Source organism: Pseudopodoces humilis, chromosome 6 (genome assembly GCF_049639895.1).
Source record: "Pseudopodoces humilis isolate 2021_Gansu_Grassland_sample_001 chromosome 6, ASM4963989v1, whole genome shotgun sequence".
Classification (NCBI taxonomy): Eukaryota; Metazoa; Chordata; class Aves; order Passeriformes; family Paridae; genus Pseudopodoces; species Pseudopodoces humilis.
In genome coordinates, this window is record NC_142205.1 from 41,773,144 (window position 1) to 41,797,842 (window position 24,699).

Sequence of the window (24,699 nt, forward strand, 5' to 3'; positions counted from 1 at the left end):
TTAACCTGGTATTTGCCCATTTTCTGAACACATCACAAAGACCATTAAGTGGATGTTACACTTCAGCATTTAAAAAAAATATATTCCCAAACTTCTACTGGAATTGATGGTGACAGTAAAGTTCTGTTCTGTCCTAAATGTGCCTCATTTATCTCATAAAATAATTATGAATTTTAACAGTATTTGGCTTGAATATAGAGTTTTTTCTGTGTGATTGTTTAGTAGACATTTATAGCTTCACCAACTGCAGTCACTCTCTTGCTCAAACTAGGTACCTGAAATTCTTTCATACTTCAGCTGCAACTTCATGAGCCAAAATATACATACCTTATATCTAGATTCAAACATAAAGTGAGAATGTTTATACAGGTTAGTTTATAAAATTATCCTATTAGTTTAACATTTATGTAAAATTTGCAGTAGGAATTTCAGAGGAATTATTTTTTGCTTTTCCCAAAGCAGGATCCCACTTAGCTTCAATACAAACGTAAATCACAAGTCACACTCTCATTTTGTGGAACTTTCATACAAAAGTGTTAAAAAATGCAGATTATTTGCATTTTCAGTTTCACATGGCAATGCAATCTGTTACCTAATCTCCACATTTGGGAATAAATAGAAGATAAGCAAGCACAAATGAATAGATGGTTTAAAGGGCATTTTGTAGTAGAATAAAATTCTTCTCTATCTCATTACAATTAAATTTCATTGTAAGTTCACGTGTTTAGAACCTTCCTATGGAGAGAGCGTGAGTGAGGCCAGGACACTTTCCATGGTCCTCAGTTCTACAACATGGTTTCACAACCAAGGAAAACTTTCTGCACCAAATGAATGCCTCAGCCCTTTGGACTAAATACCTTTAGTTCTGCTCTTACTGAGATCAAGCACATGTTTGAAACTGTGGTGTGAAACATAAGCAAGCCCTAAGAAGAATAGTAGCCACATCATACGAAACTGATAGTGTTTGAAATGACACAAAACAAATGCATCCATGTTTGCATCATTGGCTGACTGGCTTCATACAAACTAAGTATTCAGGAGGAAGCCATTTGACCTTATTCTTGTTTCTAATGCTAAAAGTAGTTGCATTCCAATCACTAAGAGGAAAACTCTAGTATCACTGGGAATTTGAGTAGACTGATGTTTTGAGAATATTTCCTGTTTCTTTGGATTTAATTTTCACTCAAGCCTGGTTAGTGTGTTCCATGTTGATGTTACTTAATTCTAAATGAGCTGACCATTCTTTGTCCAGCAATGGCTTTTCATTATGAACATCTGACCTGATTAGTTCCAGTGTTACATATTTTTTCATATTTTCTGTGGCCTATATTACTGTATTACTAAGTTACCTACATGAATAATTACCCTGTTTTACTCCCATTATCTTTGTCATGTTTGGGTGGAAAATCTCAAGTAGAGTGGCAGAAGCAGCCTGATCTGCAGAAATTACAGCACAGTACTCAACTATACTAGCAGAATAAAGCATAATAAAGACCAACCTGCCAAAATCTGTAACTCCTATTCTTGCATCTAGGAGGTCTGTTCTGGCTGCTCATTTCAGAAAGACAAACTGCCTTTCCTTTTTTCCTTTGCAGACATGTCTAGCCAGATGGAGACTTACTGTGCCCTTCAGGCTGCTCTCTATTTGTCTCAATGGTTTCTGTTAAGATTGTCTTGTTTTTTAATGAGTTTTAAAAGCTTGACACATTAGAGTTTTTAATTTAATTTTGATTTTTTTTAAAAAAATTACATAAATAAAGTTCATCTGTGGTAGTTGCATGAAAGAAACAACAGATCGAAAGACTAGTTCAAAAATAAATTTTCTTCAAGAAAAACCTTTGATGATTATTCTACATTGAAAAATCAAATTTTGCAGGATACAGGGGAGTCAGTGTTTGCAGCATATCAAGACAATGGAGAATCTGGAAATATTTTTTTCTTTAATAATTAAAGGGAACTAATGCTCACAAAAATGCTTGCAAAATATTCAGGTCAACTTCTTTTGCAAAGATACATAACACGACCTGACAAAAAAGTATGAGCAGGTGGAGACTCAGTCCTGGAGTTTATTGTACAAACACACTCTGTCAGGTGTATTCAGCTGACTTTCAAGCAGTGAGTACAATTATATGTGTTGATGAGGATTTGAACCTAGAAAACCTCATTTAAAAGCACAGATGGCTAGTTGTGGTTGCTGTCTGTATCCAGTGTGCTATCCTGAACCAACTCTTATTGACAAGAGAAGCCTGACGCACCTGAAAGAGTGTTTGCTGTTGCCAGGAGAAGTTTTCCAACTCTCGATAAAATTATGCTTAGATGAAACTTATGATAACATGATGATTTTCATCAGAGCTGACACAGTGATTTATAACCATAGTATCCCCTTGTTTACACAGGAGATGCTTCTTTTAAAAAATACAGCACAAAATGTGCAATTTAATGATGAACTTTTTATTTTCATTCAGTGGGTATTAACATAACTTTTTGTAATAACCAAAGCAGGACAATACAAACTATCTTCTAGAGAAGGAAGAATGACTGTGTTTTTTCCCTCACTGATCCCTCAATTTAACAAATTCCCTTATTTTAACAAGAGAAACTGAGAGTTGCCTCTGGTATAAGATTCTGTCCCAGCTGTGACATGAGGAAAGAGCACTTAAGTGGTAGGATGCTCTATGACCTGTGTGAATATGATGCTATTTTTTTTAAGTTTACCAGGATCTGTGATTTTGAGGAAACATACACTGTGCCTAGAATCACTAGATCAAAGCTTTGTCCCACTCCTTGGAGAACTCAGAAGCAAGACAACAAAGTCTTTTTCCCCTCCCTTTGCTCCTGTTCATGCTCTCTAGAAGAAAGGTGTTGATCCAACTGATCAGTTTGCAAATAAAGAGCTGCACATTACCAAAACCATCAAAGGGGATTTCCAGCACGAATTTGCAATTTCAACAGCTCTTCATTTTGGGAAATGAGTTTTTTGCTGAGCTGAACCAAAGCATATTAAAAATTATAATTTTTTAGTATGTGTTTAAGAGGGTTTATTCCACGGCTTACTGGGAGAATTTTGACAGAAAAGATGTAATTCAGCGACTCCCAGTATGCCTTTTCTCCTCATCAAGGCACAACTATTTTCATAGGATTTTTATCTTCCCAAGGCCTGTGAACTATAAAGATAACAATCTCACTGCAAATTTGAAAGAGCATGAAATGTATACAAAATAGAAGCTCAGAATGAAAAAGACTGCCTGGAATAAACACTTGATAGCATAGTAAAGCAAAATCATTGGAGATTTCTGGAATAATCATCCCCAGTACATTGTCCTACCTTAATACATTGAAATTAATCTATTATTTTAGATTAAAAATATATGCCTGTGTGCCAATGTGAATTGTTTGTGTATGTGAAAGTGTATTTGAACACATAACTTCCCACTTAAAAAAAATACTTAGGGAATTTTACATTGAGCTTGGTTTACAAAGCTGAATTGTACCAGTTTTGCTTTTGATGTAATTTTCAGAAATTAAATTAGAGAGTATTAAACAGAAGGAAGAAAATTTAAAACTTTTGTTATAGAGAAACAATAAAATAAAAAAAAACATTTAAAAGCCAAATCATTTAAACTACATTCACATAACAACCACTATTGACAAATAGAACACACACAAAAGAATAAAAATAGATGTAATCACTGCAAAATAATTTAAATGGAAATATTTACTAAGGGCATTGGAAGGTCAACAGTCAAATTGTGCAATATGAGATTTATATAAGTCTCCTGGTACAAGGACAATTCTTGCTTTAGTAGGCTGTTTGCCTTGATGAATTCCCTATTTAGTGCTATTCTGCTACTATCTCTTAATTTAGTTATCTTAGATTTAAAATCTGATTCCAGCACAAATATACAGAAATAGTATGATTCATAAAACATGGTCTCCCAATTAACGAGGAGAGATGCATTCCTGAGCTAATTCTTCTGGGCAGAAGCAAATTTTTAAAATAAAAATCTATTCATAAATAAAAATAATTAAGAGGCCTGCAAGCATATTTCTGTAATCTCCTCACCACGTATATCCTGATCTGGAAAGCAGATGACTAAGACTGTATGTAAAGTAGAAGATTTAACCTCTTAGCACTTTCAAACCAGCAGTGGGATAAGAGAGAGGTTCTGAAGCAAAAGTTAAATCATGCAAACCAGGATGTTCAAAATTCACAGTCTCTGAAATCTTCCTGCCATGCTGAGGACCAAATTTAGGCAGAAAAAAAAAGCTGCAATACATGGCCGAAAAATGAAATAGGGTCTGATTTACTGGGAACAAGGGGAAAAAGAAAACACCACCAAAAAAAAATAATAATAAAAAAAAATAATAAAACCAAGCAGAAAACCAAACCAAACTCAACCAAAAAAGCCTACTAAACAAAACAAACAACAAAGAAAACAAAATCCAAGACAAAATAACTTAGAAATAAAGGGAATCTATACATGAAGGGAATAAAGACTGCATATAAACCAAAATGGAAACCAGCTGCTAATGCTATATGAAAATGCTACAGGAGACATTTTCAGGGGGAAAAAATAAAGAAGAATGGAAGAAAAACATCAAACATGAAAGAAACTACCACTTGAGATGATGGATCCTCTAGGAATTAAATCAAAATCATTCTAAATTTTAGTAAACCAAGTGCTCCAAAGCATGGCATTTTTGCAGGTGATGTAGAGTGTATTTGAAGACAGTGTATCAGAAGCTCTCATCATATGTACACCTCCTGCCCTAAAAGAATAAAATCAGGGTAGCTAAACTGAATCATAGAGTATTAGTCATAAAATGGCCTAGGTTTGGAATGGACCTTAAAGATCATCTAGGTCAGCCTCCCTGTAGTAGTCAGGAACATGTTCCAGTAGATCAGGTGGAAGAGTCCAGTAGACTCAAAGACTCCTCCAGCCTGGCCTCAGTTGAATGGACAGGGAAGTTCTTAAGAACAAAAAGCCTAACTTCTATAATAAAGCTGAGGTTCTGTCAGCTGAAGGTCTCAGACAAGGCCACAAGTGCTGGCAGGTTAAATGCAAGTGTCTGCCAAACTAGGCATTGAGAAAAAAAAAACAAACTTGCAAAGACATAAAAAGTAATAATAAATTCTTTTTCCAACATATCAGGAACAGAAAGATTTCCAGAGAAGCGTGAGAGCCAGTAGATAAGCAAGGCGTAAAAGCATTTGCCATGTACAAACTTAGGGAAGTTTCCATGCTGAAACTCTTCTTTTTAGAGGAGGTGTTAAAGAATCTGTCACAAACTGAAGTGTTAGTGGAACAGATTATAGAACAAATTGACAGAATACTCAAACCACCAGAACTGGGTGGCACCTGCCCAAGTTCTAATGGAATGCAAATGTGAAATGGCTGAACTATAGAAATTCACAGCCAGACTACATAAATTCTCACTTAAAGCCCCCTAGGTATAAGGTGGCAATGGGAAGGGCAAGAAGACTTTTTAAAAAGAGGTCCAGAGAACAATACAAAAGTACAGGGAAAGATCTAAGTTTTACAACAGTTTCAGCATGATGAGTAATTAACTAGAACAGCACTACCCTGCCTGGAAAAGAGGCAACTGCCATGACACTGTGCAGAAAGTATTGAAAGTATTGCAAGTCAGTCATATTTTTTCGTAATGCTTGAATGAGCAAATATAAAATTAAACTATTTTTTAACATAAAGCTGGGCTTGCTTTTATATTTTTTTTTTGTTTTGGTCCAGATTTGACTTTTGTCCAGTTGGGAAGATTTTTGTTCCCTAATTGGAAAAAGTCTCATGTAAGAACAAAGAAAAAGACTGGGGGCTAGGAGAAAAATGTTTACAGAAAAATATTTAATTCATGTGGTTTAAATAAAGAGATCAGTGAAGGAGGATGTAAGTTTTCAAGTGCCTAAAAAGCTACTACATAGAGCTAAGGGACTGTTCTCCATGTCCTCTAAGGACAAAAAGAAATAGGTTTCTGTCTGAAAATTAATTAATAGCAGGAATACATTTCTAATGGTAGTGAAGCACTAGAAGAGACTCCCTCGAGACTCAGTAGAGACTCTTAGAAGGCTTTCACTGAACTTACAGGAGTATTGGGAGATTATACACCCAATAGGAGCATGGTCAGCATTGCTTATTGAGGGATATTCTAATCTTTCATCTGTTCTGTTGCTATTTTCCTCTCCTCAAAGTAAGGGGAGAAACATTATTTTTCCTTTTACTTTGGCTTCTTCTGACTATTCTTTCATGCATTTATTTAAATTTTTAACCCATCTGCCAACTTTTCATGGTTATCATTGTAACCCATTATTTCCCAGATCTGAAGAAGTACGTGTGAGGTGTGGACATTCTGTAAGATAGCAGCTGTCCATGACTGACAGATGTATAAACCCTGGAAAAAAGGGATCCTCCAAACCTATTCAAATAGTAGGAAAGTATAGTAGGGTAGTCAGATGAATGTTTGGACTGGCTAACTGTTGAATTACTTACACAATGACTTCAACATACTTTGATAATATAGTCCAAGTATTTCCATGCAAAGATCCTCAGCCCAAAGTAAATGCAGTATGTCAATTACATGGCACTAAATCAATTATATTCTATCTGTTTTCTTATCCCAGGACTTCCATTTCTCCATCGGTCCATATCAGGTAGGGACATGTGGTGCTCTAAAGCAATGAGCACATGCTAAATACACCAGTTTTAAAAGGCAGTTAACAACGTAAGAAGAACATTTTGATCAAAGCATTTAAAATTTTGGCCTGAAACTTTTTTTTTTTTTTAATGCCAAAAAATGTTTCTTAATTTAGTCCCTTAAAAGACTTAGATTTGCTCTCCAATATCCTGGATTTGACAGACAGTGGAAGACACCCATAGGATATGTGGGTGCTGGCAGTGAAGCCAGACCAGACACTTCCAATATAGGTGTCTAAATATGGATTAAACTGCCTCTCTTGAGGCACCCAAATTTGAAAATGATTGGCTGCAATCCCCACTGAAGCAGCTCACACCGTTCTCTACATGGACTGTGTGCCAAAGTTCTAGTAGCAATTGTTTTAACTGGAAAGAGTTCAGTGTTCAGTTCCCATTTTTCTGAGAGAAAACTGGCCAGTCCCAATTATGGAAACAAATCTTCAGCATAGAACTTTAAAAAAACACAGAAATTCTCCTGGGGAAGTTACTAGCAGGGCAAAACTCTCTTTTCCAGAAGAGCTGACAGTTGTTTACATTTTAATGTGGAGGAATCCAGCAAGTCTGCAAGTTTATTTTTAGTAGCTGTAAACTGAGTTATTTAACTCCTTTTTTTCTGTGACTGGAGCTGAGACAAAAATGATTAACACAATGGCCAACTGGTGCCTGAGCTTGTGCTAGAGTTCAGATGATGATGAATACTGTGTTAGTAAGAAGGCAGTGGGATTCTTTCACATTATATTTCTTGTGATGCCTCATCTAAATATTTGCAATCTGACAGCCTCTGTGCTTAGAATAGCTCTGGTTGCCACATAAAATGCTGGATTGCTATCTCTGAGCAGGATGAATCTGCTTCCTTCCTTGTGGAGCAAATCTGGCAAAGAATATTTTGTTAGCAGTGTCCTGGCTTCATCACAGGAGCACAAGTCCTGCCAGATCCAGCGATGAAAGCTGTGGCAGCTGCTCTCTCAGGGCTGTGAGTGAGCTAGCAAAAGCCAAAAGTAATCCAAGCTTCCCTGCAATAGGATTATGAGAGACCTCCTCCACTCAGTGTCCCCAGTGGTGCAAATTGTGGCTGGTACTCCCCAGCACAGTCCTAGGAAAAGCACCCCAGGCTGCTCAAGCTGATCCCTGCTCACAGGAAAGCCAGCAGTTCAACACTGCTACTGCTAGTCCTGTGTGCCTGTGAGGGAAAGGACTTTGCTGCATTAAATTAATTCCTTTCTAAGTGTGAAGCTCTCCTGTAAGACAGCAAACTTGCAAAGCTGGTGTAGAACTGGAATTCTGGTGAAAAATCAGAATTGCCTCAACTATAAATCAATCCAGTCACAGGAGCTCAGTTGGGAGATCATGTTTTCTAAAAGAAAAAAGCTGCTTTTTCCTCCAAATCCACCATTAGGGATTTCATCCAGGGAGCAGTCAGAACAGTGAGTGTCAAAATCGTTTCACTAAGGATCCATATTAGGAAAACACATTAATGTAGGCATAAAGGAAGAAACATTGCTAAGTGATGCACATTGAGGAAGATAAACCATCAGGTTTCACTATACCATCATGTGTATATGGTCAAAAAAATAGCTCTAACCAAAAGAAGATGAGAGGCAGTCACATAACTTAAAATGGATGGCTAGTAGCTGCATGGTTTGGCTTCTGTTCTTAACTAAGATGCAGACTTCTGCCCTTTTTTCTGGCACATTATTCAACTTCAGAGTATGTTTCCGCATATACCTCCCAAGTCATGCAATTTAATTAGCTAGCCTCCAAGGGGGCTGGAAAAATATTTATGAAATACTTGCAGATGCTTTTGATCTGGGAGGCACAGCAGAAGGGCAAAGCAGTATTTACATGGGGTTTGACAAGAATTGCAAGCAATCTTTGTGTTTGGTTTTAAAGGGAAAGTTGAATTACATTGCAAAGCATTGAAATATTCTGGCAGAAAGCACAGAAAAATATCTAGCATATTTGGTAAGCAAATCCTTTATTGACACAGGTCTTACAGGTCTTTCATATTTCTCACTGTTATGACCAAATCTATTCAAAATTTGTCAGAAAGAAATGTATCTGAAATCATACTTATGTTTGGATAAAACCTCTAATATGTCACTGGTTCTGTACACATAATTACATACAGGTTCTGCAGGGAATTTTATGTTGCATACCTTACACAGCCTATTAAAGGCAAGGAGGACAATTTGGATAGATCAGTCATTTACTTATCTTGCTAACACAAAGTCTTTATTGGTGAGACCCATATCAATCAAGCAATTCCTGAATTACTGCTCTGTGAGAGAAGTTAATATTAACAGGCTAATGTTATCTGTGTATTTCTTTGTTCTTTTCACATGCATTCTGAATAAAAAAAGAATAGGCAAACTGTTGTTAAGGATCAAATATTAATCCACTGTGTCATGTGAAATTTGGACAAGGAAATATACAGTAATTTCTGAGGTTTTCTTTGTCTCTGAAATTAATAGTGAGAAAGACAGGTGAAGAAACCCAAGTTAAGATTTTTCCTATAAGTTCAGGGTTTTTGTTTTCTCTTAGGAAAAGAAACACCACCAGTTGTTGGAATTGCCAATAGTTATGAACTGAAGAGTTTAACACAGTCTGACAGATACAGGCAACTCCACTCAAAAAACTCTTGTCTTTGCACTGTCATTTTAGTCCTGGAGTCATGTCTGTTGCCCCTTATAAGTGGGTTCCTACAGATCTTCAGTTGGCACTGACCTTCCCACAGCTTAAGGAAGGGAGTTGATGGATAGGTACTCTGAAATTAGAAAAAAAATGTGTTTGTTAATATTAAATTATTTGCCCAAAATAACAGTCAATCCAAGAGGAACCTGATGTTCACATGTTCACACATGTTTAGATCATGCACATCCAAACCCAAACTCTTCCATATAGTCTGAAAGGAGGGAAGACTTGTCTCTGAAGTTTGAAAAGCTCTGGTCTTATTTAGTGAAAAGCCTTCACATTACAAAGTCTCAGTATTGAAATTTTAGACTGAGAAAGGGAAAGGGGTTGTGTTTTTCGGTTGCACAGGACAGAAGTTTTAGCTGGAAGGAAAGGCTGCTATAAGCACCACCAAGTTTAAATTATAGCAAGTGTAAATCTGTACCTGTTTTAATACTTCATCCCCAAACAGAGGAACTTCAAAACAAGTGTGTTGTAGAATGGATTTAATAATCACTTCCAGTCAAAGGATTTTGGACTGCTCCCTGTGAAGAGCAGTTCAAAAGGATTTACTGTGTAATACCCATTTAGACCTATCACAGACCTGACCACACAGGACATCACAGTTGGAAAGAAAGCTTCTTTGTAGCTTTTAGAAAACTTTCTGATTTAAATATTTCCTATTTTTTTACTGAAGATTAACTAAATTCAGTATTCAGGTAAGTGTTTATACATCAAATGCAGATAAATAGTATTCCCAAATGACTGAGGTAACTTTTCTTTAGAAAAGGACAAGAAGGACAGTTTTTTTGTGGGAGCTGTGCATAGTAAAATTACTCCTTTAAATTGACAGGAGTTCTATGGTCTCCCTAACATGCTAATAATGGGTGACAAATAGTAAGAATGAGAAACAAATTACTAGAATATGGAGAAACTTTCTCATTGGACAAGCAATCTTATTATCTCAGAAAATACTGCAAATACACAAGATAAGAGCTGTCAAACTAATTCTAACCTTTTTTATACAAGAGCACCATCCTCTGCATTCGTAACTGTTTAATGTCTAATTATTGTCTTTTATAACTCATGGACTTTTAAGATGAAATCACTTGAGCCACAAAAAGGTACTGAGATTAACCCTCTGCTACTTAGTGCACAGCTTGTTCCTCATTAAAATAGAGTAACAGTCAGAATATGGTAGTTAGAATGTATTTAAGCATACATTCAGTTTGTGGAAGAGGGAAAAGTAAGCAATTGTAGAAAATTTGCTAGGAGATACAATAAATTTGACATTCATCTGTTCCAAAGCCTAAATACCCACAGCAGGGAAGCAATAGTTGAAATGAGTAAGGAGGATTATTATTGCATGTTTTTAACTGGCTGGTTAGAGAAGAGCATAAGAAAAAAATTGAATATGAAAGAGGGCATGATTTAGATGGTAAGCTCACAAGTGGGTCACTCAGCAGACTCAGGTAATGCACTGGGAAAAAAATAGATGGAATCTTAATGTGAAGAGCTGTAAAATGTATAGAAGTGGTTTTCTGCCAGAAAGAATTTTTATTCCTTTTAACCTCTGTTAGCTGGTCTAAAGATTTTACTTCTATCCCTAAATCTTGCCAATTCCTCCCCCTTTACTGCTTCTATATATCAAAGCCACTCCACTCCCACACCAGGTCAGGGAAGGCACTGTGTGCAGCAAGACTTCCACATTGCTGGGCAGTACAGACAACTGCAAAAATCCTACTTAGTCTTGTTTTGTAGTCTTTTTTTTGTTTTGCATGAAGCTACTGATTAAAGACCATAAATGTTGTATTTGTGAAATTAGTATTTCAGCTGTACCTACAGAGATACACAGCTTTTGGCATAGATATTGTTAGTAGAATAAAAGGCAGTAAATGGCTACTCTTATAAGAATTGAAACCAGTGATATTTTTATTAGGCAAGTAATTTTTTATTTTTAAATACAGTAGTTTTTTTCAAGACCCTATAGCAAGTAATGGTATCACATGCCAGCACATATACCAAGCAGTTTCATTTTTGTTTAAGTACATGAACAAGGTTTTTCTGAAAAAGAACAAACACCATTCACTCTTTGCTGTGTCTCTTAGTGACACAGGAAAAGCAAAATTACTTGTTTGCTATTCCAATCCCTCTGCTTCACTAAAAGGGCAGGAGGCTTCTTTCAGACATCAAAATGCAGGTATGGTGTTACCTCTCTGAGGGAAGGTGAACAAACTATCCCAGAATGTCTTACGTGGATATTTTAGAAAGGCAGAGATCACAAGAGAGATGAGAGTGGAAAGCATAATTACTGCACACAAATGCTCCTGCTCTCTTTTGTGTCGTGAGTTGTGCCGTGCCCTTCAGCACATACCATGCACTGCCAGCAGCTGTGTGCAACAATGGGGCCACACATTCTAAGTAAGGTCTTGGTGTTAGGATGGGTATTCATTTCTTCCATTTTTCTGCCCATCATGAACATATACCATCTCTATTCTGATTAACAAGGGGGTTTACACAGCCTTGAGGGAGAGTCATGATATAAGAATAAGCACAGCATTAACTGGTAGCTACAGATAGGGAATGGAGTAGGAGCACTGATTTAGGGGATTATGTGGAGAGTAAATCAAAGCATTATCGAGACCCAGGGGATGAATTAAACCCTGGAATATATACTTTGAAATGTATCTCCAGAAATCTATGTCTCACTGAAATAAAAATAATAAAGAACAGATTCTTTGTACATAGAGCCCAGTTTAACTCCTATCTAGCTCCATATTCTAAAATCCACTCTATCAGGTTTATAAGCATATATATATATATATATATATATATATATATATATATATATATATATATATAGTGTTATATCAAAGATTTGAAGAGGTTAAACTAAAGGCTGGAAATGGAAATTGCCGGAGCATAAATCACTGATGATACTGCTAATCTTTCAAAAGGCTTAGCAGGAAAAAATCTTTCTCTTATGTTCTCTTATATTCCCATACCAATAGAGGCTTTGTCTGAGTACTAGCCCAGAAAACCTTCATAGGCAGAGATTAAATTAATTGTTAATATTGGAAAACTATTTTCCGTCTGCTGAAAGGTTTTAAACCATAGTTCAGTGACTCCATTTCATTACCTATGCCCTGAGGGTTGTCTCCTTTAGTAGGTGGGGAGGTGTCAAAATGAAAAGATCATTGATTAAGTATCAAATGTGTTTGCTCATGACTGTTCCCCCACAAAGAGATGCCCTGAAGCAATATAATGCTTGAGCTTGAAGCACATCAGTTTTACCCTCTGTATCATTAAAGCTAAACAGCCCAGCTGGGTCATCACACTGGGGCAATTTTACTGCCCTCAGTATCAAGGCTACTACCCAGGATCTCTTGGCCATTCTCCATTATCAGAGGAGATATACAAGCCCTTCCATCTGACAACAGATCCTGGACTTCAGCCCCAAAATTGTTAACAAGACATGGCAAACTCTTGTACTGTATAAAAATCTTGGAATCAATGGATAAATTAGGGAACATTGCTTTGAAAATTAAAAATAAATCATGCATCTAGTCACAAATTTCTCCACAGTTTATTGAAAGTAATGACTGGCTACTGAAACACTGGGATAAGGATCAGTGCCTTTCCCAAATTAATTGCCAGCCAATAAGTACCAATACATGAACTGATTGCAGTTAATCATGGTCTGCTGCAACAGAGAGCCAAAAACACTGGCAGCTGTTAAAGACATGGCAACATGGCCATTCCATTTATCTGTCAAAAGATCTCTCTTAATGATTCTCATTTTCTTGAAGTACTTCTGGTATCAACTTTGAATATCTGCTAGAAGTAGAAAATAAACAGATCTGCTCTCTACCAACCCTATTACCTGCATGCAGAAGAATAAATCTGAGATTATTAAGGTTCCTTCTAGTCTTAAAATTGATTTTGCAATAACCTATCTGCGTCTGATCTTAAAATTAAGTCTCTTCTTTCTGCAGACAAGTACTTGTGTATACATGAACAATGGAATAGACGAAGTGGAAATTCTGCCAGGGATGCATGGTAATAGTCTTTTTCTGCATCAATTATCTTTGAATGCATGGAAGCCGCACGATAGCAAGTTTTATTCTGGTCCATGTTCTCAAATTCTCAGACAGCAGGCAAAACTCCAGCTTCTGTTCTTTTTAATGGATGTTTGGGAAACCCAGTAGCACATAAACGTGGGAAGGGTGATGAGGGTGATTCTCTCCTCTTTCCACAGAGCATTAATGGAAGTGTTTCCTAAGAACCCATTACTTCTATCTTGCATGTTAAATACAAATAATAATACAAAAATTGGGCTTTTGTTTCTCAACCCTCATTCCTGAACATAGGAAAATCATAACAATATTTTCTAAAACCAGACTGAAAACCTTTGATAAGAAATTTTCTTAATCCTAAAACAGATGATTGCAGTTATTAGATTGTCACTACCTTCATGAGTTTCCCCAGAGGTGCCAGTCAGTTCAGCATCACTGATTTGAAAGGAAACAGACAGCTGTAAATCATCTGCATTGTTTGCCAGATAATTTTAGAATATAGAAGGAGAGAGGAAAATATTAAAAACAAAACGTTTTCTATTACAAGACATCCTTCCCTATACATACCTTGTATTTCCTATCAACTTCAATGCTTATATCATTCTGAACTGGACATTCTTCACAAAAGGCAGATGTTTAACACTACAAAAAAACAAATCAGGTCCCTGCTGAAGTCCTTCAGGTTTCTAGATAGCTTTACAGCAAAACTTAGTAAGAATAGCAAAAAACTTTGTAGTTTTCAATTTGCTCTTTCAAATTTCCCCTGCTCCATATAATTATGGATCTCCTTGGGGGGTTTTCTTTTGGAAGGGAAAAAGTGCAATGGACAGTTGTTTTCTTTCCCAGGAGCGGTTAGAGCACCACTTCCTTTCCTTGAAGTAGCAGGGCTTCTGATTGACAAAAGCCAAGTTTGAGTCCCCCTTTGAATACACAAACATCATTTTTTAATGGCTCAGAATTGAACTATCAAAGTACCAGGTCTCAGCTAGGGTTTGGCCTTAACGACTCTGCCACTCTCTTTGGCTCATGAGGTCTGGGAGCGTGGGACAAGTTCAAGACCTGGAATTGAACCCCTTCTGGGAAAGTGCATTGTGCTTACTGAGGGAGACTCCTGGGACAAACCACTTTAAATAGCACTTTTTTTCTAAGTGCGATAGTTCATGTGAAAATGCATGCAGCACTAGCTCTTACAAATGTTTCACCTCAGAATGTATTCTGTACAAAGAACAGTCTCAAGCAATTGCTGGATTTGCAGGATGTGGACAGGAAGAATAAGGAGGGAGCAAAAGTTCAGCTGTTCTAATACATAGATATAGAAGCTGGGTTTTCATTGTCTCCCAGTGCTCCCTCTCTCCTTCGGGGCTGCATAGGGGAATGCATGGGAGAAAGCAAGGCTGTAGCTTCCCAGAACACCGCAGCTGAAGCTTGCCAGACACATGGTGACCATCAGAAGGTTGCAGTGATTAGTCTAGCTATATAAATAAACATGGCTGAATTCTGCCCCAGCAAAACATTGTTTGCTCTGCGTGACTCTGCTGCACTGAGCATGCTTAGGTCATGTTGCATGAAAAAGGAAGGGGAAGGGATTGGACTGAAAACTCTCCCATATTGCAAAAGCCAGGAGAGAGAATTTTTGACTGGCTTTTACTTGACTATAGGGGGCAGGAATCACAAAAAAATATGTCTCCCATTGGGTTTTATTGCACTTTTTGTGCTATGCTGGCAATTTATGCAGTATTCACCATGGGCATAAGACAGTAAATTTTTAAGGTCAGTTCTCATGAAGATCTGTTAGAGAGACCTTTCTCCTACCTCACCCAGCAGTGAGTAGTACCACTGTGCCACTGAGGAGGGGAGACACTGAGAACAAATACATTTTTTACCTTTTTTTACCCTCGTTTTGTTTTGTTTTTGCTTGAAATTTGCAAGTGAATCTGGCTCAGCTGAAGTGTATTCAGGGTCATCCTAGCCTCTTTCAGGAGAACTGTTTGTCTCAGGGATAGCATCCATAGGAACAAACAAGCATTTGTATCTCTGTACCAGTACATCTCTTCTTACAGCTTGTAGAACACAGGTGAGAGAAGCAGCCTTGTACTTTGTTGGAAAAGTATTCACTGAGGAGTGGATCCTGAACCCTGACTGATGTGTTCTTTACAGCTCTCTTTTTAATAAAAGGACTGTCCTAATGAAGGTTCTGTTTTGCTCTTGTCAGCGACCATGCTCATAGTCAGTGAACACATTGAGTACTGTTCCAAGGATTACTGAGAAGCTATCCAAGGATCCCCATACAAACTCATTTGTCTGCTGAAAGTAGTAAAGCAATAGTAGCAGCATGGGGCTGAGTTTACTGGTGGGGGGGCAGAGTCATGCTGACACAATTCTGCTAATTTCAGGATGCAAGCCAGTATCTCAGAATGTACTAGAGCACTGAAACCTGCTTTGATTCAGGACAAAGAGATTGCCCAAGCAGAACAGGAGCCAATGCTGTTTCTGGAATCTGTTCTAACGGGCTGGGACCAAGCAGAAATGCCTTTGTCTTGCATCAAATCTTATTACAGAGATGCACTTTCTGTGCTGTACAAATGAACCAGCTTGTTCAGAGCTGAGCCAATGCACTTACAGACATTCCATTATAAAACTAATATTCACCCTACATCACTCTTTCAGACTACCTGAAAGTAGTGTGTATGAGGTCATTATTCTGAAGTACTTTACATCAGCAGACCATAGATTTTCTGATTCTGGAGGATGAAGATTTCAAGCATGTGTCTCCTTTCACTTCACTGTCATGTGAGGTAACCTCATCAAAAGGGAATGTGCAGATAAACTTGTATTCCAACATAGGGAACCATAGCAACAATAGCTACAGTAAGAATAGAAATAATTTACTAGTAAAAGATATAAAATATCAGTATTCTGAGTCTATTGCAAGTTGCTGCATGCCAGGTTTGAGACACTTCCACTGTAGCTTATTGCTTTTTATAGCAAAATGCTGGAAATGTCATCGCCATATTTAAAACCTGCCTCCTGAAAGAAGGGTGCACATATCTGCCTCTCTACAAGCATATTTTAAAAGGTGATTTTATTTTCAATGCAATGAGAAAGACTTCACTGCAAAGACCTGGGTTTATGACTATTAAGGATTTCTCCTTGCTAGGGTTATAACCGTACAGGTCTTCATTACAATAAGTTAGTGTTCAGAAAGATGCTTGTAAAGAATAGGATAAAGCCTAGCAGCAAGTTCTGCTAACCAAGAAAGTGCAGTGTGCTGCTCTTCTGCTTCCTGTGCTCATGGCTCCTATGGCTCATTCAATGAGCTCACATAGAAACTACATTATTTATTGCACTTTCTTTTATATACCTGTTGCAGGGTGACACAAAGTAACAGGATAGTTAGTTTATGTTGTCAGTGGGATTTCCTGTCCTGTGCAGCACGGGCCTCCCCTTCCCTGCCTCCCACACATCCACAAAGGTCACACAATGTGCATCTAATACAATTGCAGAATACTGGCCACGGTTGTGGAAATTGAAGGGTATTGAGGTGATGTTCTGATACTGGAATATCCTGAGACTAGCTCTTTCTAGACTGAGAATCCCATTACTGAGAACAGTTGAAACGTATGCTGTTGTATCTGCTAGCTAATCTCAGTGGTCTTAACATCATTTTGTACAGATGATTCATGTGGCACACAGTTTTAGTTTATCTGTGTTATATTATGTGTAATCCTTGATTAGTGTACATGGGGGCCTATTCCAAACCCAATTCATTGTTAACAGTAATTTCTCTGATAATGTTAAATGTTACTTTCTTTAAAAAATTCCCTTTTTCATCTTGCACTATGGCACATATTGTTTTTGTCATCATGCACACACATTGCTACTATTGTGATCAATAAGTAACAAGTCTGTTTCCTGTCCAATAACTAGCCCTTTCAACTTCCCAGATAAATAAAAACAAAGAGATTTTCAGGCTGCTTCATTCCTGGCACCTTTTTCTTGTATTCTTACAGTAAATGAATGGATTGATAGAGGTTGAAACTCTCATACGAACAACTTGTTTGCCTGCTGCTTTGAACCATACCTTCACAAGAGCCATTATACCTTCAATTTTTCCTACTTCTGTCCTCAAGGCTAACACAATCTTTGGGTTTTTTGACTCCACACCCCTTCCAATTCACAGCAGTCACCAGAAGCTAGTGCTACCTTTACCATAATGATTGCCCCACACTCTAATTTATGATTTCTATGCTTTGAGAGGGTAAGCAGTATCTTGTTCTGTCCAAAAGCAAACATAAATACCTTAGAGCCAACAGTTGCAGGACAGCAGCAAAAGTGATTATGCGTTCAGAAATAAAACTTCTGTGTAAATTACTTATTTGAAGATTTAGAACTGTATAAAATAATGAGCTTAAAATTGCCTAGGGAAGTCTGCCTTATCAAATACTACTTAACAGGGATGCTAATGACTCACTTAACTCTGATGTTCAGCTCCTGAAATAAAGGAAACAGAAAAACGTAAGAAGAAGACTACAGCTGTTAATAAAGTTAGCAACTTCACATATAAAATTTAAATCCCCCTGCACTGCTAAAATACCAGTGAACTGAGGTCCTCAGGCGAGATGTAACGATAAGATTTAACAGACTGGAAGCACACAGAATGTTTTATACAATCCTCAAATTAAAAAAAAAAAAAAAAAAAAAAAAGATTGAAAGATTGATAGGTTTTGAAAAGATACACACTGTTCCTGAAGTCTAAACTTTTTCCAGTAATTACCACTGGGATGACTAATTGCAGTACTCTCTGTGCTACACAATATACATAGCAGACATATACACTGCAGAGTTTTGATTTAGGTGTTCTCCATTTGGTAGAAGGAGTTAAACTATTTTTGGAAAGAGACCTATGTGCCTGAAGGCTGTAGGCTGATGAAAGTCTTCAACTGTGCTTTGTAGAATCAAAACATTTTCTGATGCTCCTGTAAATCAAAGTCAAAGCTTTTGAATTTAATACAATATGCACAATTGCTCAAAGGGCAATTACATTATTATTATTAAAATTGTCATCCTTTAGTTATGCACTGCAAATGGTTTATATGCAAAAGGGCAATCCTAGGTTCTTACAATAGATCTGTAACTTTTAGCAGTGGTTGGACATAGCAAGGCTGTTGAGATTTCTGTTGCTATTTTCATCCTCTTAAACCAACATATTTTTTTCAAGGATATTGATAATTGGAAAAATATTCATAGAAGCCTATTCCATTCTCCTGAATTTATTTTGTGCTTACCTAAAACAGAAGGGAGGCCAATTCAAATCAGTAAGTGAAGGATAAGTATTGTGAGGGAGTAATACCCCTGTTTCCCCAATTCTTTTTATTTCTTCCAAATTCGGCTAGCACCCTTGTGTACTACAGTTTCCTGGACTTCTGCCATATTTTTGTCCCAGAAAACAGATTTACAGCTCTTCAGTTCAAAGTTAGCTGAGCTGACCAGTGCCACACAGCAAAAAGAGCAAGCTTGAAACACCCCCTTCAAATCAGGGCCAGTATAAAATTTAGGTTCCCTGTTAGAGCTTGCATAAGTTATTTGCTTTTGGGTAAGAGGAAGGTGCATTGCATTTTACCCATTCTTAAACACAGCATTTAGCACTTCTTATCTGTGAACTGTTTCACTTCCTGGAGCTTTGCTATGATGAAAGCCACCTGTCTGGACCTGGGTGTACCTCCACACATAACTGCATGTTTTACTTCTGGAGTTTAGAGGCCAAAAGTGCCTGGTAGCCTCACTAGGAATATCCACCAAAATTTCCTGTCAAAAGTTTGACAGTTTTGAGTTGAGATAGCATCTCCAGAATGGTTGGTTAGGGAATATGTCATTAAAAGGAAGAGAATGATATTATTCCCTGTACCCCTGCATCGAATTAAAATACCTGACTGCACTGGGTATATGTGGCAAGGTTTTTAGAAGGGGAGCTTCCTTCTGTGGAAGATCAGGGCCTGCCCTGTGCTGGACTCAGCCACTTTCAGATGGCTCTGCAGCAGGGCCACCACAGGACACAGCAGAGCCCTTCAACCAAACTGGGGGTACTTCTGTAAAAGCATGCTTAAGACCAGAAAATACTGAAGGGGGAGGCACCAGAGGAGGGAATAAGGGAGCAGCAAAAGGAGGAATGAACAAAAATAATGATAAACAACAAAGAGACCACAGTTAGAGGGGAAGGAGGTGCTCCATGGCAGGGCAGACACGCCACCAAAGGGACTGAAGTCTGCTGAGGATCCACTCTGGAGCACAGGAAAAGCATAAAAAGGTAGGAGCTGCAGAAAGAAACAGCCACATCTGTGACCACCTTCCCCCATGCTCCTCACTGCCTCCCTGAAGGGACTGAGCAGAACTGGAGGGGTGACAAGGGGTGAGGAGGGCAGTCTGAAGCTGAGCCTGGCAAAGAGGAAGCATAAGTGTTTTAGATGTTTGTCTTTTGCTTATTTGTTTCCCATTGCTAAAATGATAATTAAACATTAAGTTCTTCTAATCCAGTCCAGTTTTCACAAAGCAGTATTGGTTAGTGAGTTGCCCGTCTTTGTTCTGACCCTTGGGTTTTCTCACCCTGTTCCTTCCCCTCCCATCCTGCTGGGCAGGGAAAGTGAGTAAAGAGCTCAGGTGGGTGCTCAGGTGATAACTGAGCCAACCCACCACTGTCATAGAGACTTTTTGTGACACAGTGACCCTGGATCAGGAGCTGGGTTTCAGACACAGTTTCTTTGTAGTGGAAACTGTGGGAATACATCAAAACTCAGAGAAAAAAGCCAATGGTTTTGAAGTATATAATAGCCTGAAAACTGTAGTTATTTTTTAACTTTTTCCTGGTGGCCCCCAGCATTTTCAAAATTAAAACCACCTTCAGCTAACCAAAAACCAAACCAAAATAAAGCAAAACCTGAATAAATGGTGAGATAGTGATTATAAAAGGGGTAGAATGAGAAAGGAAGGGAAAAGAGCCTGAAATACTATTGTTATTTCTTTGTTTCAACTGCAAATGAGAACAATTTACAATAGTCATCACTTCTTTGGAAAGCAGTTTTTTACTGATGACAGCATATCATGAATAACATGCCAGACTATGAAGATTCACAAGTGACCTTCTCCTGTAAAGGCGATTTATCTTCTTGTATATTTGCAGATGAACCTGCATGTATACCTGAATGTCTTCAGTGGTTTATTGCTCATTTGCTCTAACTAACCTCCAAATACCATTTATGTTTCTCAGTGCTGAGAGTACTATGTAATTTTTTGACAGTGGTTTTTCCTATTAAGTGTTTCACAAAACAGCTCTATTGATAATCATTTAAACTCCACCAGTATAAAATCCTCTCATTTAGTTTCTGTTGATTTCCTAGGAATTATTTTAGTTTTCAATACTCCTTAAAGCTTCCTATTTTTTTCATGAGGGATAAGAAAAGTATGTTGACAATTAGTTTAGGATTCAAGCATATTCTTGAAACAGACACTTACTGAATTCTGACTGTTACAATCCAGACAGGGTACAGAATTGAAGTCACTTTAATGCAGTCTATAAATCATATTGCTTTCACTGTTTTTTTGACATTTTAAACAACAGCTGCAATCACTTGATGAGTGATGGATGAAATGTTCTGCACTTAATCTGGTCCTGTCCTATCACACAGTCTGAAATGGCTTCTAAAGTCTATCACAGAGGCACCAATTCTTGGACAATGACTTTTGCCTCAGGTTCCCCACAGACCTGGATGGTGCCTGCTCTGTAGTAGTGCTCAAGCTGAAGGAGTAAGCTGAAGGATAAGTCTTCTAAGTATGGGGTGACATACCCACCACACCATAATAAAAATATTAATGGAACTCATGCTTCAAAGTTCTCTCACTGCATTTGAAATTCCTGTTTCTGCCCTTACAGAGAAGATGAGGTAAGTCTGAAAGAAAATGGTAATCTCTGGTCTCCCCTTGTTATCTGTATTCTCTTATATTTCAAAGAGTATTTATGTGGTACTAAAAATCTGTGGCCCTCTTTGAAAATGCATAAACCATTCTTAGTGGGTTTGCTGAATGTAACAATGTAAAATACAGATAATTTCCCTTAGCAGAAATATACGATTTCATAACAGACACCCAATTTAGAGAGCTGGATAGGGCTGTCAGTAAAATGTTTCTTTTTTAATATAAATCATTCCCACAGGCATTCATCTCTTCAGAAAACTGTTTGGTCCAAGTGCATATCTTTTCAAGTCATTCTTACTGGGTCACCAGTGAAAGTGGGAATAAACCTATTTCAAATTATGGTGTCGAAGCTCAGCAGCTGTAGTGATATTTGTGAGAAGGCAAGAATTTCAAAACTGGGAGCATGCAGAGTCTGTCTCATGGCTTGGTCACATCCCCGTCTCACAGCACTAAATCCTGACCCTCCATATGCTGCTCCTGGTGTTCACAGACACAATTATTGCATTTTGCAGGGTCACTTTTTTCAGTTCAGTGTCTATAATAACATGACCACTCAGCTGTAAACCAACACAGTGATAACTGGAGATAAATATATTAAGAGAAGATATAAGCATAAAGGGATTTGGTTTGGTTTCAAGAAAGTCAGCTGGTTCATTAAAAAAAAAAAATTCCAAGATTATATTGTAATATTTTTGTGGTTTGGAAGTGCCTGAAGCAGGATTCATAGTGAAGTGGGCAGATAAAATGTTTGAACACCTATGCATACCCTATACATATACTCAATCATTTTTATAGAAATTTCCTGCAGTAGGGGTAAATGCCTGTCTTCAGTGATGATAACTACAGGCAGTTCTGTTGATAGGCTTGGCAAAGATTAAAGAAAACCAACATTTTGTATATCTGAGCTGCTTTATCTCTCTTTTGGTTTGTTTTTTTTTAATGAGAGGGCATTTTACACAGCTATGTCTGACTATGAGAAGAGCAGTAAGAAGGAATATTTTTTCTGCCTCAGACTATGGATAATGATTTATTTTGTGCTTTAAATTATTCACTGTTCATATGCTTATGGAGCACAGTGTGCTTGGACAGCCTGAAAATTTCACAAGAATAATTTTGTTATTAAACATAAATTCTCATCACTTCTTAGTACACATACATTCTTGTAAGTGGCTATTGCACATATCAGATTTGATCCTCTATCAAGTTTTCTTGCAGCTGCCCTATTACGGCAAGCAATCAGCATTATAACTGTAACCAAAAGTTTAGATTTATGGGGTCCTTTAGATAATTCTATCCTTTATTCATAGGAAGCTCATTTTTTTCCCCAGGCACTTTTGTTGCTTTTTCAGTTTCAAAGCAGTTTAGGCAATGTTTACACTGAGTACACTTAGTGTCTCTAAATTGAAAATATTTGGAGGTGTTTGGCTTCTGGCATACCTCTGTGGACTGGTATGTGAGTGACACATTCAAATTATATTTGATATCTGGGTCACACTCTGAAGGATTTGCTGACATTAAGGAAAAGTGCTGTGGTACATTTCCAAAGGTTTTTAGAAACTGTGGTTGATGTAATGTAAATAGTTCTCTGGGCTTTGCCTACTGGTTAGTCAGTGCTGCTAATGTGGAAAATGAATGCTTTTGCTAAACATTAGCAATCAAGACTATGGCACATTCGTGTCTGTGGCTTGGTCCTGAGCATCTCTGCTTCTCTCTCCCACTTTAGTGGGTATCGGGTTGTGCCATTAGAAGAAACCATGCAAAATTGCTCTAATGCTTCAGAAACATTTTGCAGCTCTCAACTTGAGATGTAATCCTTCCCAATAACCCAAAAGAGAAAAGTCTATCAGCTCAGGAGTGGTGCTTCATATGTATAGGTGCTTCTGTGTGTGAGGCTTCAGATTCTGCAAAATACTTGTTAATATACAGAAATTAAAAGTTTTCAGTGCTTTTTAAGTCATACTGATGAGACAATACCCACATTGGGTGAGAGTATTCAAATTCACTATTTGTTTCTACCCCAGTTCTTGGCTCTTTGAATAGTACAGAAGAAAAGACAGCAGATGACTTGTGGAGAAAGTTATATTATGTTATTGGAAGAACAACAAATTCTTTCTACCTCTCCTCAATTTTTCCATCAGCTACTCCTAGAAAACAGCAGCAGTGTTTCTGAGCTTTTGCTTTTTCTTGACTCTGTCATGTTATTTTTGAGATAATTCAGACTGACTCAGTTACCCTGCTGTCAGCCTGAGAAACAGTATTGACTGCACTAAATGTTCTCAGGTGGGTGTAACCGTGGCAGGAGAATTTGGCAGAATGGACATAAAAAGGAACTAGCAAACAGGATAGCATATACATTGGGTAACTAGATAAGGAGAGGTGTGCAAATCCACTCCAGCCCAGTGCTTTTGCCACTAGTTCATTCCCTCCCACTGGAGTTTTAATAATATTTATAGAAAACCAGAGCACACTGGCACCTTGATACAGAGTTGTTCCTTGATACAGACACATTGTTCCTCCCCTACCTGGGATGCTGCAGTATAAGTAACCACTGTCTCCTCAAATCCTAATCATTCTGAACCTGTTATTTGCTGCTATAATAGCAAACACTAGACTGCGTGGATTTGTTCCACTTCTCTCGGAATTTGCATCCACGGAGATACTAATGATAAATGCCAAGCGTTTTTTTTTTTATCAGCTTCTCAGCTTCAAAGAAGTGATGGCACTCAGTTTCCCTCCTTTAGCATTCTTCCTGCTCAATGTGCACTCACTATTGTCATGTCACTGGTCACCACATCCAAATTTCAGTTTATCCCCAGATTCTGGGAGATTTTTAGCATAAACTCTAATCCCTTCCCATGTAAGCTATGCAACAATTCTCAGTGATGCAGGTAAAGAACATGCTATCACTTATATCAAATCATTGATTCCTGGAGAATGAATCAGATCATTTTATAGAACTCAATTATAAATAAAATATTTTTGCTTTTCTACAGCTCCAAGAAACTAAAAACATTGAACATTACCATTAACTTGTAGAAAAAAAACCAAAACCCTAAGAAAACATTCCCTTAATATAAAGACACTTACTTTAAAGTAAAATAAGATAACTCTCTTTAACACAGTAGGATTATAGAAATCTACTTGCAAAAGCCTGCAAAATTATTCTAAATTAAATATATTATTGAACTTGTAGTCTTCATTATTCTTTTGAAGCTATAGTGCCTGCAAGGAAAAGGACCAAATATGAACCCCATGTTTCTGGAAAAAGAAGCTTTAAAATA